The following is an 18,795-nucleotide window of genomic DNA, read 5'->3' on the forward strand; positions in this document are numbered from 1 at the left end:
GCAGAACCGGAAAGACCTATGCTAACAATTCACCTTTATTAAGGTACGAAGTTATTTAAGACAACGCACCTTGTTTGAAAAACGCAAATAAACAATAAAAGAATAATTGTTTTGGAACCAATAATCAAAGCATATGTTACTGTAAGAAAAAGCCTCCAGATTTAATAGATATGTATATAACAATCTGAGCGACTATTTTCTATTTAAAACTGCTCATTTAAGAAGAAAATGGAGCTATTATTATTAGTCATCCTGCGATATTTTTCATGCAGATGTGACGCTTTGTACGCTTACTGCCTCAAGTTACGAAATGATTCCAAGTAAGTGAATCTGCTTCTGCTAAGAGCTCCCTTTTCATTCAAAACGGATATTGCTGTGGAAAAGAATCTTATTTTTTAATAATAATGTATTCCAGGATGTGTTAATCTTTTGATTAGAGAGGGCAGTAGTCCAGCTTGCCTACGCCCCCTAGCATGAGAAAGGATGTTAGGATCCCCAGCATTCGTCCTAGAAAACGGATATTTAAAAATAGCACAAGTTTTTGAGGAGTTTGCACTGCAGGTAAGCGGTTGCGCCTTACGTCACCGTTGTTCTTCATGTTCGTTTTGATAGTTGGCGAGTTTTATTGGTTGTGAATTCAGCACACGCCTGCGTTGGCTGAGTAGAGCTCTTTAAATACAGCAACCCTGAGTTGTTTGACTACTTCACTTACAAGTGTGTTCCTGTTGTCGTTTGATCGGTGTTTTCTGGCAGTGCCTACGCGGCAATCAGCTGCCGATTGGAAGAGTAAGTCAAATTTGAAAATTTTGGTGCAAATTATTTTAAACGCAATTGGAAGTTCAAGAGTCCAGTGTAACAATTCATATTTTACCCATTATATTTGGACGATTATAAGAGAAATATTATTACAAAAATTCTTTGAACGAGATAACAATTATACCGTTATTTAATGTACTTAATTTAATTTGCAGAAAATTACAGTTCTCTTAAAAGTAGATTAGTCCTATTTTGAACTTTTAATTCAAGCATTTGTTTGGCAGTTTTATATTCATTAAAAATATTATTTTTATATTTAAGAAATAGTTTAAGGCCAGAAAAAGTTCTTTCAATTTCTTAAATCTCCCTTCAGAATATTTTATTTTTATAAACCCTCCGAAGTATTTCTATTCCTTCTCAAATTCGGAGCAATCCAAAGTTGTGTAGAATTTTACTGCAGTTTACGTCATAAAATTTAGCTTTTTTATCATTGCAAGAAAATGAAATAAGAAGACGTATTTAACTTCCGGAAGGCATTAGCTTTTCAGCTCTCAGCCTGTCAAAGACAGCCTAACACGTAAAAAATTAAATATTTTAAATTTGTAATCGCTTATTGGTGTGCTTTATCATTGCACCACTGCTTCTACATATCTTTACAAAGTACATGTATTGTGAACAATGTGTTAAGGCTTCTCACTTTTTGATAGCAATTATCTTCTTCCCAGAATGAAGAAAAATGAGCAAGCTATTAAACAGAGTAGTACTAATAATAATTTTATACAGTGAAATAAGAATTAAAAAATTTCGGCCATCCGACAGCAGAACAGCTTTTCATCGTACTATTTTATATTCATATGATGATCTAAAACAGGACTGTCTAACGTTTTCATGAACGTAAGCTACTTTTTTTTCTTTCTTTTCGACGAGCAATTTTGCGGTTTACCGCTTGGCGGGAAAATGTAAATTAATAAAATTAATCTACAGCTCGCGGTCAACTCGGAATTTCCGCAAATATCAGCTGGCGAGGGATTGCTTACATTTTCTCGAAATGCAAACCGTTTCATAATAATGGCCTACACTTCCTAAAGAAAATGTCCGCTAATACTCGAGTGGATAAGATGCTAATAGTTCCATCTCAAGCCCTATCCTGGCAAATCAATTAGCTGTTTTTTTTACGTCTAACATGAATGCGAAACATTTTCCTCTAATAAAGTTATTTTTCTTAAGTCAAATAATTGTCGTTAGAATTTAATATAATGTGAACTTTAAAAATCAACACATCTTTGAAAAAAGTACCTAAAAACATTTTCATTTTGTGAGTTTTTGGCAAAGAACGATTTTTTATGCATTTACAAGTTAGCGTATTTTATGTATATGAAATGTGCTATTTGCTTTTATCACATTCGTAAGCGATATAGGTTTGTGCTTATGCAAACTTCATTTGAAAATTAGAACTCATTGAATTTGGTGTATTATGTAGGAAAATTTTATCAGACAGTTATTAACAATGCAACTAATTACCATTTTTTTAATTTGTTATGTGCTCCGCCAATAGTCATTGCATGGAAAGGGAGGGATATGCCCCTTGGAGACCTTTTTAAGGGAAACTCTCTCGTAACTCCTTTACACGTGGGGAAACCACAAAAACGCTCATGCGGCCGGCCTTTTCGGCGGGACTAGAACCCCAGACCGAGCTGCAGTGTTCAGCTACTTTTACCACTCAACCGCTGGTGGGCTAGCTTCCAGTATTGAGACTACTCTGTGGTCTTGTCTAGTTATCTGGGAAAGACAAAGAATTCTAAATTCAAAGTTTCCCCTCTAATTTTCTTACGAGTACGTGGCGCAGAAATATTAGCTGGGAGAAGCAGAAGTTTAGTTAGTTTAGATAATTATAAATATTTTTGTATGGTGATTTGCTGTAATGGACTACGTGTGCTGAAAGTGTAAACGGAACGCTGATTCTTGTTCATAACATATTAGCATTATAGTCAATGCCACGAAGCTGAAAGTAATGTTATAAGAAATTCACAGAATTAAATAAATATGTTCTTTAAGATTTTCGTTTTAAAAGTTAAGAGTATATTTTCTTTTGTATCATCCGTTGTTGAAATAAAATTGGGAACTTAAGTCAAATGACGTGATCTGTTAGTAGCGTCGACATCGAAAGGTAAAATTTGTAGAATTTAGGCAAACACCAAGTAGCAAAATTTAAGAAAAGTTAAATTTTTAGAATTTAAGCAACATCTTGGGCAGCAGAATTTACAGGCGCCAGAGATTGTAACTAATGACAAAATGCCCGATGCCGATATTTTCTGTTACAAATGATCTTTTAAGTAAACTTTTTAAATTATTCCATAAATTTTAAATGTCTATCTCAAGATGAGTGAATATTGATTTCTGTTGGTCGTTGATTATTTTTGCTATTTAGAGTTTGGGGAACCAACCAATTTGCAGGTAGGATTTAGAAACACCAAACGAATTTTTGGATATTTTAGATATATTCAGTATAATTGTTACTGATACTTATAGGATATTGAATTATCAAGTTGCAGACTAAATGTACTAGCTTTTTATAAAATCATTTAATTCACATTTAAAACCAATCTGTTGAGCTAACTGTGTCCACTAGCAGCCGAGCGATAAAAACTGCTAAACGCTGATGGCTCTGCTCTCGTTCAAATCCCTGCGAGCGGGCTATTGCATGCTAGATTTCGCAATTTTGCCTGCATAAAATATGAATACGAGACATGCTTGAAAGGTCCTCCACGAAAACATCCTTTTGCTTAGACAGCAGGCATACTGCAATTAAATACTAAAATTATCCTACTATAATTTTTATGAAACTTTTAAGATGGCGACAATCCCTTCTCCGCCGATTCGAACTTGTCATTCTATACAGTTATTATAATTTTGAAATTATTAGCAGATTCTAATCATTATTTGAGAATACGTTTCGGATAATTTACAAATCTATTTCCAGACATCTTTATTCCGCATTGTTACAAGTCCCAAGGACCTGAATACTATTTAATTTTATTTATCGGGTAGGCTATATTCTTTTCGGTATCTCTTTGACTTTCAATTAAAACTCTAACCACGTTTAATTTTAAAATTATTTCACTGAATAAATAAGTATACCTTTGAAAACTGTTCTCATAAAGTATAATAATGTATACTGATCTGTAGAAAACAAACATTCGTAACATTCAGAAATACTTCGTACATCACCTTAATGTTAGTGAAAGTTATATTTTTAATAAATAACTACTGCACAAATTTTGTATTTTTATATTGAAATGATGAACAGGCTTGTTCATTAGGTTCTTAACAGGATTCTTATTTTTAAACGCCAAAAATATTTTTAGGGAATGAATTTATTCACTGGCAGAATTTGGCAGAAAATGAATTTATTCACTGGTTGTTGAAGAGCTCTCTAGGGCTGTCTGCCTAAGATGGATAACTTCGGGGAGGATTTTCTTCGAGAAACCGACTCATATTTACGTTACACATGAAGAAAACTATACTCCAGCGCAACTGGATATTTGAATCCGGTTTGAATTACCAGAGTTCAGCAGCGTTATCAACTCCCCGCCATAAGACTCCTTTTGTTTTAAATTAGGAAAGAGTTTAAGAATAATTACAGCAAAGCAACGCGAGGGTTATCTGCCTATGAGAAGAGATCCTGGAATCGTTTTAAGGGAAACTAGTTAGTATTCCAGCTGTATATGGCAAACTAGAAAAACTGCCATATAGCCAGTCTGTTCGCCAGGATTTGAACCTAGGTGAAAATACCAAAGTTAAATGATTTTATCGTTTGACCGCTGTTGCCGTTTTGGGGAGAGAAAGTAGACAGAAGTCAGATGTGGAAAATTGAGAAATGATTGAGTGTATACATTTGTTCTGAGCCAAAACTAGTACTAGTCCAGGTCACCAGTGGTACTAGTTCCTGCATGCAGTACATCGCCTTTGAAACAAATGTTTTTGATTGTATTGTCTGAAACGCAACATTAAATTCATATCCGTAGTTCTCTCATAACTTTTCTGAGTACTGTGTGATTATATTTTGTGTACTTTACAGCGATTTTTTAATTTTATCTAATTGCTTCACTGTTTATGTTATGTCAAACGAAACGAATATTTTTTCATGAATTTCCAAGTTGTAAATGTATTATAGAGACCAACGTTTTTTACTGGGTACTTAGTACTTTCCAATCGACCATGAAAATTGGCGAAAATATGCCAAACTTCTGATAATCATTCCGGTGCAAGTTTAGAAGGTTTGAATTTGGTTTTATTTAATTATGGAAAAGCACTCGTTGGCTATCTGGCTAAGGAAGAGATGCCGTCGTGAAGGAATTTTTAAGGAAACGGCACACATATACGTTACACAGAGTTAAACGGTGTTGTTGACCAATCTCGCTTGTCTGATGGCAGAACAAGCTCACAAAATTTGCCTTGGTAACTACACAGGTGTCATTACGACTTTGTTCAATTCCGCCCCCCCCCCGTTTTGGAGCAGAGCAGCTTGGGAGGGACAGGTCCAAAGGTCACCTACCGTCCTCTTTCCCTACCAACAACCTCTCGAGAGGACTATGGGCTCACTGCATATTTAGAATACCTCCATGCTGCACAGACACTATACATTTACAAACATCTTTTCTTTTCACCATCGACGGAACAGCTGGCCCACTGGGTTAGGTGCTTTTCAGTCTGTTGGTTCCCGTCGATGGAATTAAAAATACATGAATAAACATAAATAAAGAGCTTAGTACTGTGTCCTCCAGGGATTGGCCACGAAACGCGGAACATTGTAGTAAGGACCAGAACATGGAAAGAAGGGGCATGGTGGGGACTGCTGAGACTAAGTGGAACACTTTTCACTATTATCGTACATGTTAGGCATACAGTTATGTTAAGGATGTGCTATAAAAATCAGGTACAGATGTAAAGATGACCAAATACATTACAAATTGTGGAATACATCAAATGAGTTCTGGATTAATCATAATATTAAATATGATTTAAAAAAACAAGACATTAAGTAAATTAATATATGTACAGAGCAGGCTTCTGACGGCACGGTGTCCAAGGAAAGAAGTCGCTCCAGGTTGTCAGCAATGCTTTTAGCAATGGTAGTGCAGTCTAATGCGTCTGAGCGCATATTTATTCTTAAATGTGTTGTTGAACCATGCTGGCATATTGATTGCAGTTGGTCTATTTAAATGTGAATTCCCTCTGTGCGAGCAGTCAGATAGTGATCTGGGTCACCAATACTGCCACAAATACATTGGTCACTGTCTCTTAGGCGAAATCTGTGAAGATAGGACATATATAGACCATGCCCTATCAGATACTGTGTGAGGTGGAAAGAGCTGCTATTTAAGTTGTGGTTAACTTTCCGTTGGAAATCCTACAGTCTTCTGCCTGTGGTGCTCGTCTCCCAGTAGTTACATTCACAAACATCTACGTCTTCTCTAAGCCGGGCCCTTCGGTACGGCAGTCAGCGTCGTTAACCACTGACCGAGGAAAATAACGAAAACGCTCATGCAGCCGACCGTTCTCTAGAATTTGAGCTTCGGACCGAAATACCAGTGTTCACAGACTTTATTACTCTGCCGCAGGTCGGTGATGTTTTAAAGAAACAGATCGCTTAGGATACCTAGCTTCGAAAATAGTGCATTGCATGCTGTTTTGTGTAGAACTCAGGTCTCTGATTTTTTTTTTTTTTTTCCTTTCTCAAAATATGACTGAAGTATGTATATAGCAAGTAACTACATTCATTTTACAAAAACGGAACGGGCTTACCTAAGATTATTTGAAATTTCGCTAACTTCCATATTTTAGAAATTGCATATAGTCCTGGCAAAGATCTTATAATTTTTGTTACGATGTCACATTTACTCATTATTAGTACTGAATCATATTGTTCGGTGACAGTTTTTGTCCGTCGAATTTTTATTAATTTATTGCAATGTTAAAATCGTCTTGGGATTATCATAATGCTGAAATCTTTCTAGATATGAGAAATCCTTGTCTAAAAACAACAATAAAAACACATTATCCTATAATTTCTGCATGATTGGAAGTTGTCTGGGAAAAGATAAGACTGAATAACCTCATTAACACTAGATCTACAGGCGATTGAAGAACACCTATTGTTTCTTACAAAGGGAAAAATCAATAATTTTAACGGGCTGGTTGTTCTAATGTTAAATCTTGTATAATCTTCTCATTGAATGCATCCTTGAGTTCATTCTATTCACTTGAGTAAGCTTCACAGATAAATATACTTCTTTGAAACGTATTATTAAATAAAGAATGCGAATGTGGTTTGGAATCCGTTAATCTTTTCCTATTACTCTCAGTATTATCCATATGGAAATTTTTGAAGATTTTCTTTTTATTCCTGTGAGCCGGCAGAAAAAAAAAAAGATTGAAAAATTTAATAAATGTTCAGTTCTCGAGGTTTGGAATAAATACGGAAAATGGTGTATATTGCCCCATCTGTAGCTGAAAAAGTAATAAAGTAATAAATCTCATACAGCTTGCTGAACCTGCACAATTTAGTGATTTGTTTTTCTTTCCTTTGCACCAGCGGCCGAGCGGTAAAGTCGCTGAACGCTGATAGTTCGGTCCGAGGTTCGAATCCCGCGAACAAGCTGGCTGCATGGGTGTTTTCGTGGTTTTCCCCATGTGTAACGTGTATACGAGCCAGTTTCCCTTAGAAAGTCCTCCACGAAGGCATCCCTTCCCTTAGGCAGATAGCCCTAGTGTGCTTTGCCATAATTAAAAACACCAGCTTTCCTTTGCAAGAGAAAATGCAACTTGAATTTCCCAAATCTTGAAACGCTGATTTAACAATGTTAAAGTATAGGTCTCGTGATACCACCAGCGCATTCCTCATTTGATAAATTCTATTTCAACAAAGCTTTGTACACATTTTAACTAAATCACCTAAGCTGTTTCAAATGAGGTGCTCGCTTAGAGTACCAGCAGTTAAAATTTTAAGACTCAGTGCGCAAGTGTATTTTCCCGGTACTTTCGGATTACATGCATCCCCAACCAATTCCAAACTTTGTGAAACAGCAAAAAGCATTTCTTAGCTTTATTTAAAGCTCAGTAGTTCTGTTCTATTCATAAATAAAAAACATTTTATGAGAAGCAAGAAAATTTATGAGAAATATCTGTATGGCTTATTTTTATTACCACAGCCGGTTCAGCGAAAAGACTGTTAAATATAAAGCGTGCAGAATGAACGTTTCAAAAGCATCAACGGTTAATGCGTGAGTTGGTTATTCTCATGCATATACTTCGAAAATACGTCGCATTAATTCTACTGAATATTGAAACTGGGGCACTTATAATTAGAAAGTACAGTTTCTCTTTTCGATCAATAACTGGAAAAAACTGAAAAAAATATTTAAAAAAAAGTGCATAAAAACCTTGCGCCTCTTAAGCAGCTCACATATTCAAACATTTAAAAATTATGAGCTGATAAGTTATCTGCTTATCACTATATCTAATATTTACTTTACCTGTCAATTCGAAAATTTTTAACCAATTACTCGTGCAAAAAATATCATTCAATCGTAAAATTCTTCACTGCAGTTTCAGCTCAAATGAGAAAGCGAAATTATTAAACATTTTTTTCTTCTAGTATTTTAAAAAGGGATAATAACAAATTTCTGATTGATTTATGTCTAATGACGCTTCAAATATTGTCGCTTTGGTTGCGAAATTTTTCATAATATAAGTCTTTATCCTAAACTATACAAATTTGTGATATCACTGTTGTAGTCATACATGGAATGAACATATTTTTCTTTTTTTTTTTTAATCCTCAATCTGTTTTCAGGTTTCTGGCTGAAATATGTATCTCTAGAGCACGAACTTTGGTTTTAACTTCTATCACAAACAGAACATCAAGTATTTACTGCTGGGCGATCTAAGAGACAACTTTTGGTTGTTCGATTAGATTCAAATCCTAACGAATGGGGGTTAACACCTTGCATATTTTCTTGGTTTTCCAAACGTAATATGAGCAATTTTCCCTTAGGAAGGTTCCATAAAAGCACCCATTACCTTAATTTAAATAGACCCGTAGAAAGTTTTTAAATTATTAAATGCAATCTGATAATTTATTATAGACTCGTATGATAAGCTGTTGGTAGCACAAAAGCATGTGTTCCATGTTTAAAACAGAAGGCGAAAAATTAGTTATTCAATCTTACTAAGTATTAAAAGGTGAATCTGGGGCAGTGACCCCCATCAATGGCTGAATGGTTGACCGTTGTCTACTGGTAGTTCAGCCCTGGTGAACAGGCTGGCTACATGTGGGACTTTCACCACGTGTAACGTGAATACGAGCAAATTTCTTTTAGAAAGTTCTCCTCGAAGTGTCCCCACCAGAAAGATGACCTTTCATGTGCTTTGCCACCTTAAAAACCAGTATGGATAGAACTTCGTTTGGAAATGCAAATAAATATTACAATAAAGAATACATGAAGTCAAAAATATCTTCGCGTATCGCTAATTCAGAAGAAAATTGCAATAAATATCCAAATTCTGAATTCCCCTCCTCGCCTAAATGAGCGATAAGTATCATTTTTCAGAATTTCGTTGGAAATGCATTGTAACGCTAAATCATGGTTATGCTGAAATAGGATACCTGTTATATAGTTTTGATGTATAGTATGATTTTCAATTTATTTACTAAATGCGATTAATATTCTATTACAGAAGTGTTTTTGAGCTGTAACTGATTTGCTCTTAAGCTTAAGGTTCTTTATTTACAGAAATTTTAAGTTTCCACGCTATTCTTTTCAGGTTACTAAAAGAAGAAACTCCCTTTTAACAACATTATTTTGCCTTTCTAAAATAAAAATTAATTTATTATTCTTTATCAATAAATTATATCACATGCAAATGTTTAATTTAACTTTACTATGGAATCTTGTCAATTTAAATTCCGAAATTGTGAAATTCGTGCTGCCTCAATGCATACTTACTAACTGAATGCATAACTATAATTATGATTTTTGTTCCTAATCCTTGGGCCGTCGAACACTGGAATAAAACCGCCGAACATAATAGTTGGAATCCCAGGTAATGAGCTACTTCTATGGTCGTTTTCGTGTTCTTTTTGTTTTCCTCTAATATGAATAGAAAGTTTCACTTAAACAAATGTCTACGATGGCATCTCGGCATTCGAAGAATAGCCTTTGTGTGCTTTGTAAAATCCAACGTTTCGGCAGTTTTCTTCCATAGTTAATAATGAGACGATAGCAATCGAAAAATATTAAATTTGCTATCGTTTATAAAAGTAATCTAGACTTAAGATATCAAGTCTATTTAATTATTGATTTTGTAAATAAAAGCTGGGAATCTGGTCTTTCATAAAGAAAAATTTTCTTGCGGAGTAGCCGTAGCATTCGATTAATCTATACACCATTCTCAGTTTATGGAACAAGTGATCTGTCAGATTTTTTATTAAAACGCAGAGAAGCTTTGAGATATATCATTTATAGATTTCTTGAAAACGTTTCTGAATGTAGAATTCCGAAGTCTTGTTAGATAAGCTCAGCCGGCAGCCAAACGGTAGAACTCCAGAATACTGGTTGTTTGATCCGCTTTTAATCCTGCGAAGGGGCTAGCTGAAAGCGCGTTTTCGTGGTTTTCATCGCGTGTAACGTGAATACGAACCTATTTCTTTTAGAAAATTATCCACGAAAGCATTCCTATCTTTTAGGCAGATAAATCTCGAGTGTTTTGCAATAATTTAAATACTCTATTCCGGTTAGAAAACCTTCAGTGAACAATATATTTTACATTTTTAGAGTACTGAAAATAGTTGAATACGACAGATTTTTTTTTAGCAATTCTGCTGGCAGGTTATTTTTAGATAGACAATTTTCTGACTTGGTGTTTCTTAATGATATCATGGCGTAATTTCACGAGTATATTAAACTGAAATTTGTTTGCAGAATGAGTATCGAAGCATAAAATCAATGAACTGCCATGTTGTCAAAACAAAAGGTTTTAAATAACGATATCTAAAGCTCTGATTTCCTCGGAAGGGAAAGGGAGGTTGTTGAAATATCTTTGGGCATCTTTTTTGATATTTAGTTCTTAATCTTAAAAATTTTTATGCAGTTATTTTTATATGGCCCATTAGCGGACGCGCGGTAAAGTCGCTGAACAATGGTGGCTCGATCCGGGGAAGGGGGTTCGAATCTCGGCGAATGGGCTGACTGCATGAGCGTTTTCATGGTTTTTCCCTCATGCAACGAGCCAGTTACCTTCATGAAGTTCCTTCTAAAATCCTTAACGAAGGGACCTACTCCCTTTAGGCAGATAGTCCTCGAGTCCTTTGCCATGATTAAACGAATGAGTTGTTTTGGTAAGTTGCACATATTTTTGTAAAAACAAAATGATTTCAAAACTGCAGCGAAAACATAATTTTATATTCCTCTTCATATTTACATTTACAGCAAAATTTATTGGATCCCAACTATTTTTAGAGCTACTGAAATTCTAGCACATTCAGAGTGCATCTAGATGCAGAAATAAATCTTGAGTTCTACGGTTGCTTTTTCAAAACTCATGAAGTGTTCTCAAAATGATGCCCTTTAAGGTGTGATAAAACATTAGAAAATAAAAAGCAGTCCACAGGTGCTCAATCTGGAGAGCAAGTAGGGTGAATATGTTCTTGCTTGCAGTTCAGTTTGCAGTAAGCTGCTTGGAGAGAGCAAAAAATTGCAAATTATCTTGAATCCACAATGTTAACGTCGATTAGATAGAAACAAGAACGTTTTTTGTTGGCATACTTTAATAGAATCAAAATGAAATGTTGGCAACCGTTTGAAGTTATTTATAAGATTAACTGATTTTTTTTGCTCAAATTTATTAATGATTGCAATAAACTGAGTTTCTGAAACACGACAGTAAAATGGTTTGAATATATACTTGGGAAAATATTCAAGATACCTTGAAATCACCGATTCATTTCATTTCTTCTCACTTGCTTTTTGGCTAAAAGTACTTAATATTCTTCATAAATAATAAGGGGGAAAAAAGAGGAAAAAAATTCTGAATTCTAACTTAAAATATCTGAATTTTAAATATCAAATGATTTTATTTTATAACGCTATTGTATTTGTAATGTATTCCAGGTGAATAATGAAAAAATAAGAAATTGGGAAAATGCTTGCAGTTATAAAAGAAAAAGGTGTCTCGGGAAATGCATTACGTAAAAAGTAGGGCATCCGATTTCTTCGTTCTTTCTCAGAATATTAATAGTCTGCCTGTCTAGTAATGTTAGCATAGGTTTCACTTGCAGGACTTCCAGGTGTTCTGCATTCTGAAACCGTCTTGTAACGAAGACATTTTGCGTTGCTAAGAGGCAGTGAACAAGTTTTCTAAGCAGTGCTGCTGCAACAACAATGTCTTAAAAATGAGTTCGCAAGATCTTTTCGCCTAATAAATGACTATTTTGACCTAAGGAAATAATGCAATTCAGTTTTTCAACTCGACCGCAATAACGCAATTAACAAACATTTCCATCATCCATAAAGTGCAAATATTTTAAGTATCGGTAGTAAAATGCTTTGCAGCTCATTAAATTATTATCATTAAGATTTTTAAAAAATCGAAGTTGATTAAACATAAGTTTAGAGTTTTAAAAGGGAGCTGTTTAAATTGTCGAGCGCGCACATTTTTCTTACACTAGTTCTTCAGTTATATAATAATTATTATATATAATTTTAAGCAAAATACTAAACTTCTTTTGGTTTTTCTTATTTTGGAAAACTCGGATCGTGTCTTCGATCAATGATAAGTTATAAAATGAATATTGAAAAGTTCATAAAAATTGCAGTTTTTTTAATAGTTACTACGTAAATAATTCAAATTTATAACTTAATATGATTATTAATAATTTTTCACATTGCTCTCTAATAAACAAGGGGCTCAGGTCGGAAATCGATGCATGTCATAGCAGTTCCTTCTCGAACCCGATTTTTTAATTGACAGATATTTGACTGTTACTTAGCTGTTTTTGTGGTTTTTTGACATGAGTAAAGAAAGGTATTATAAAAAGACTTTAAATAGCTATTCCTCCTTCTAGGGACTCTAACTTCATATTCTGTCTTGGCGATTTAATCCGAGAATCAACATGCACATCTGAGTGCTTTTAATTACTCTCGGCAAAAAAAAGAGCCCATGTTTTCGAAATAAATCTAATATACTTTAATAATTATGCATTTGGAAATACAGAGGGTATTTACATATTTTTAGAATGCATTCGGGCAGTTTAATATGTAAAGAATATTTTTATAAATGTTCGATCTGATAACCTTTTTTACTTGACTATAAGTCTGTATCGCGACTTCCATGATAGAAGGGCTTTTCGTAAAATTTCCACAGGTATTGAAAGCTATTTCTCTTCTGTTACTTCCCAATGTTCATGAATTGGGTAGACCGGCGTTTGGAAAGACTTCTTTTGAAAAGACCGGTTGGAGAATAGTTCATAGATGAAAGGTCAGAGAACTGTGCATGAATACGTTGAAAAGCTATTTATGCAGTACCTATACCTGTCTTCATTTTTCAAGGAATGCGATGGTGTTTTTCACAGTTGCTTGACTAAATTTTACTCTTTGGAAGTCATTGTGATAAGGAAATGGAATTTCTTTTGAAAATACCAGAATAAAACTTTCTTTTGGTAGTACGTTGAGTTGATTTTTTACACTTTTTCCCAGTCTCCTTATTTTTAATTTCTAATTGTAAGAGAATCCAGCTATAAACATGAATCCCTTTTTGAAACTTCCTTTGCGTTGACAAAACCAGGTTTGTACATTTCTTTTTCTACAATATGTAGACTTTTTTTTTTTTTTGTTGTTGTTGCAGTCATTTAGGGAAACCTATGCCTCATCAAGGATCACAATGTGTATTTGTATCAATCTCATGCTAAAGAGCTTTCATAGAAGGTTCCAGAAATGGTTCTGCATTGAGCTGCATGCATCGGGAAAAGCTGGTGAACGTTATGCTTTCTAGCTTTTTAAGTTGTAAATCTTGTTGTTGCTACAGATTATTTGTTGTTATTTTATTTGTTGTTGCTACAGATATATTTAAGGACTTTGCAATTGATTTCTGAGTTGGCTTTTTTTTTCTCTAGTTTCCCTTGATTTAACTTTAGAAACATTAGAAACAATACGCAACTTTTTCAGGTATTCGTTTGGAGACTTCTTTCCCATGTCGAAATAATGATTAACGCTTTTTCCCTTTCCGCTTAACAATGTTGCTGATTTTGCTCTCAGAATTTTTAATACCGTGCGTTTCACAACTTTTTTGAATTATGGAATAGGAATATTTCTCTTCAGAAAGCACAAAACATATCTTTCAGTCGACAGCTTGTTTATATGCGATATTCTGAAAGCAGAATAAAATGTAGCAGATAATATTTCTCACTTCAAATAATAAGCTGTTGCTAGAAATTTTTATTACAGAACATCAGTTATTTTTTAATTTATAGAAATAATTCTAAAAATGCGTTAACAAGCTCTGTAAAGCTTAAACAGAGCGTGATTAAGATGGTCTGGGGCAATAAAGATAAGAGATTTTCTAAATTTCATCTCCCGGCGAAACCTGATTTTCCTTATTAGTGGATCTGTAGTCTAAATACGGATATTTGAACAAAATCTTTATGAAAGCATCCTTTCGTTTAATCAGAATAGCCCTAGCGTGTTTTGCCTTAATTAACCAAATAAAATACTTGAGTGAAGCTTAACCCTGCCTCCGCAAGCAGATGATCCTAGCAGACTTTGTTACCCGTTTACGTAATAGTTTAATTGAACATAATCTGTCGTAGATGATCTAGATTAGAATTAAACACTCGAGCAGAAAAGTGATTTGACACACGCTTCTTCCTTCCCCGCCTATCAGAAGGTTAAAATGCTTGGCGACATAGTTGATATGCCATGCATGCTGTTGTCTTCAGATATTAGATTTACAGTTCTATTCCCTTTTCGTGAAGGAAAAATGAGAATCCAAGCGAGCGTAGAACTCAATAAAGCATGCTATAAATGGAGCAAGTAAACACTGGCCTAAAAGTGTTCCGATCTTATTTAGAGCACAAACTTAAATGCTATGACTTTTACTTTTTCTCGGGCATTCAAGGGACTGAAGTATAATGAAGAATTAAACTCTGTATTTTTCTGTAAATAAACTAAAAAAATTCAGTGCTTATGGAATGAGGGTAAAGAGTTACTTCTAGAATTCATTTTAATCAATTCAAGTATTGAATTGTTATTCTTGATTATTCCTAGGAGTTTCCTCATTATATCAATGTTCTATATGTTAATACATTGCCAAAAGATCGGGATAATTGCTACATTTCTCTTAGCAACACGTTGCATTTTTTAGAATGGATGTAATAAACTGGTCTTATGGTAACATTTCAGTTAAAAAAATACTGCTGATAATCATTCTATGAAAAATTTCATAATAAATATTGAGTGCTTGAAGTCTCTCATAAGTAGAGAAAATGTGTACAAATGTAATCAGATCTTGTACGGGATTATACAGGTATAGTTGTTTAAGATGCCTAAATAGAAGTAATGTTTCGAGCCAGGTTCAAGTCTGAGAGAATGAGATGATATTGACATTCATATTTATGAAGAAAATTGTGGGTTTTCCCTGCGTTTTCTTTATGTGAAACGGAAATGTGAGCTATTTCCTTTTTAGAAAGTTTTCTGCGAAGGGTTCTTGCTCTTAGACAGATAGTTTTTGTGTGCTTTGCAGTATTTTTCATTCGTGTGGAAAACTATACTTCATATTCACCATCTCTGCAATAGTGTTGACAACTGGCACACCGCCAACCTGAGATCTGAGCACTGTTCAAAACATATAATTTAAGACATCATCATAATTGTTCGCTGTTGTTTCTGGGGCAAGCAAATCACTTGTATGAAATCCAAATGGCATGCATCGGAATACATTATACATAGGGAAATTACTGATCTACTGTGCATTAGACAAAATTACTTGAAAAAACACATAATTGTGGATCCTTACATATGTGAATAAGCGTTTTATATAGAATAAGGAAGGTGATTCTTCGTTTAGCTTACTTGTATCAGTTTAAGAACTATGTTGATGTATGATTTCTTTCCTCTTATAATTCATAAGAGGAGAAACGTAGAATTAAAGAGCAAATTTGCTAAGTTTAATGGACATCAAATTCGATGCGTGTCAAAACTTTTGGTCAAATGATTACGAAAACAAAATCAAATAAGTAACTTGTAAACTCATGACAATGAATAAGCAGACAGTTTTCTTGCTATTATGTATTAAAAACACTGACGACCTGACGACGCTCTTTTCTCGAGACGCGAACATACTGTTCGGCCCTATCTGCAAATTCAATCACCAGTGCCGTAACTGGATGTAAACAAAAATAATGCACGAAAACGTTTTGGAGAATAAAATGTAAAGCTAGTGACTTTCATACCAGCGAAACACAGTCTGAGAAACTATTAAATCTAATTTATTAGATTTAATAAAAAAATCTAATTTATTAGGTTTGAAGTTCATTTTGTTTCCGAATCGTGTTAAATGTCCATTAAAGAAAGTTCTTTTTTATTATGAGGATGCAAATGGCCGAGATGTACTTCAGATTGGTGAGTTAGGCCAGCATGCTGCAGTTACCTGCCAAAGAACAATGACATCTCTTAGAAGAGGATTTTCTAGAGAACTGGCTCATGCAATACAGTGAAAATACAGTGAAAAACTAATACAATAATTCACTATGCAATACAGTGAAATTTGAAATAATTCACTATGCAATACAGTGAAAAACTAAATACTGTCCTTTGCCAGTTTGCGAGCAAGGATTTGAGTAGATAATAATGCATAAAACCATTTGAGCTAGGGGATCATCAGCCTTATCCATTCAGCCATCGGTGTGTTTAAGCTGTGGCATTTCCAAAGGACACTTGAGGAATATCACTTTATAATAATTTTTATTATTGTACGAATTACTTGCATATGGTACTTTTGTGTCGTATAGATTAAAAATTGCTTGAGAAATAGTATAACTGCTTAGATATCGCTGGCTATTCAAAAATAGTATTTGACTTCAACTTTATGTTCTCTAACAAAGTGCTGCATAAGTTAGTAGCATAATTTTTATTTAATCACTTTAAGTGTTCTATTTTCTTGCATATTAAATAAATAGAAGATATTGACGTACTTTTAAAACAAATTTAGGAGCTAAATGTCAATTATTAGCAATAATTCATTGTAGTTATATATCCTTTTCTAGAAATGGCACACGTGGACTTGAGTTTTATCCAAAGATATGCCTTGGCTTTTACTGAAGGAGTGATCCTCTAGCTAATTTCATAATTATCAGTTTTAATATTTCTGAATCTAAAATAAGTAGTAATAGTGAAGAAGCGAAAACATGCGTGACGTTTTACTTGAGAAATGGAAAAAAAATAATCCGAAGAACATTTTTAAATGCAGTCTGCGATTTGGAAAGAAACATAGCCAAAGAAATTGCAACATCTTTTAGGTGCTTGTTTACAGTAAACGAATGGATTTTCAACTTTGAATACGTTCGTCAGGTGGCTCAGAGCCAAAAGCTACGGAAGATTAGTATTTCACGAAGCTTTTCATACCGGCCATTGAGTAAAATAGCTGCATAGGATTTTGCTGTGTTTTTTTATGTGATGTAAATATATACCAGCTCCCCATTAAAACGCCCCTTTCCCCAGTTTCGCTGAACCCTTAGTTCGACCCGGTATCACTGCCTCAAATGGGCTCACTGATGAATGTTTCGCAATTCCCCCCATGTGTAGCATAAATACGAATCGTTTCTCTTAAAAGCCTAGCTCAAAAGCATCTCTTTTCCTTAGGCGGACAACCCACGTTTCTTTTCCACATTCGATTAAACAAATAAACGATCCTAAAACATTTATCTGTTATTATGCCTAATCTATTCTCTTTAATTGCTGAAATAACGAGATTTGCATTTACATAGTTAATTACTTTGCCCTAATTTCATGTAAATTCATTTGACGTCATGTATAAAGGGAGAGATTTTTTGGAAATAAAGTCAACCTAATTTTGAAATTTTATTCCGAGAAAAAGTTCAATTTTGCACGTTTCTATTGCACTTTATAAATATTTTCCTTTCATACACACTTTCATCGAATTTTCGACAATATTTCTTTCATATATTTCTGAGCATACAAACTTTCTATGAAAGCCGCCGCTGAGATTTTTTAGTATTTTTAGATGCATGAAAATTTCGTCGCTTAAACTTTTTAATGCCTTTACAAGTAGTTCATTACAACTCGAAAAAATCAAAAAACTCGAATTGCTAAATTAGAAAAGTATAGCTTTGTTAAAGTTCATTTACATTATTTGAAAATGCAAAGACCACTGATGTGTGAAATTGTATTTAATGAAAACTAAATATTTATATACTATGTTTCCTGGTTTGTATTTCTAATACACTGCTCTGTTAACCTTCCTTGACAGCTTTATACTTTTCCATTTACGCTACGTGAATCTATCATACTGAAAGGACACCTATTTCGCCTTCTACGCGGATGTAATTTAGTTTTAAAGTCTTTAAAATGTTTTACTTGTAGAAAACCCGGATGTGCGTTCCCACCTTCTCTCTTGTCCCACTTCGGGAAGCCTTCGTGTGGCACATTTCTGTCAGTGAGAATTCGATCGAATTTTTTTCTTCTTTAACGCTTCAACGGCATTGATGTTTATCGCCAAATGATGTGTGCTTGTGTTCTTCGATTCGAGGAAAGTATCTACTTTTGCTCTCTCTTCGTTTAAAAACATCGGGTCAGATCTTGGTTGCAACATTTTTATTTGTGGCTTCAGCTATTAAACTTTATTCCGGTGTCTGGGACATAAGTTGAAAGGTAATGTACCGGGTTCAATATGTTTACATGTAACTTTAGACTATTATAATTAATTGTTAGAGAAATTAATTTTTTGAAGAAATACTGCTGGACGCAT

At 34.1% G+C, this 18,795-nt stretch overlaps 1 protein-coding gene across 2 annotated transcripts in view; it reads left to right on the forward strand.

Annotated features, from left to right (window-relative positions):
- The first annotated feature begins 631 nt into the window (after positions 1 to 631).
- The window catches only part of LOC118198687 (calumenin-like), a 39,643-nt gene continuing 21,479 nt past the window's right edge, over positions 632 to 18,795 (forward strand). The window contains exon 1 of one of the 2 annotated variants that reach the window (XM_035370429.2): positions 632 to 786. The gene's annotated coding sequence lies outside the window, so the exon portion shown is untranslated. Of the gene's footprint in view, positions 787 to 18,558; positions 18,699 to 18,795 lie in introns of those variants that run through there. The other variant, XM_035370430.2, reaches the window with a different exon arrangement.

This window comes from Stegodyphus dumicola, chromosome 6, assembly GCF_044657685.1.
Source record: "Stegodyphus dumicola isolate Sdum_Otavi_A_Nest chromosome 6, ASM4465768v1".
NCBI classification, from domain to species: Eukaryota; Metazoa; Arthropoda; class Arachnida; order Araneae; family Eresidae; genus Stegodyphus; species Stegodyphus dumicola.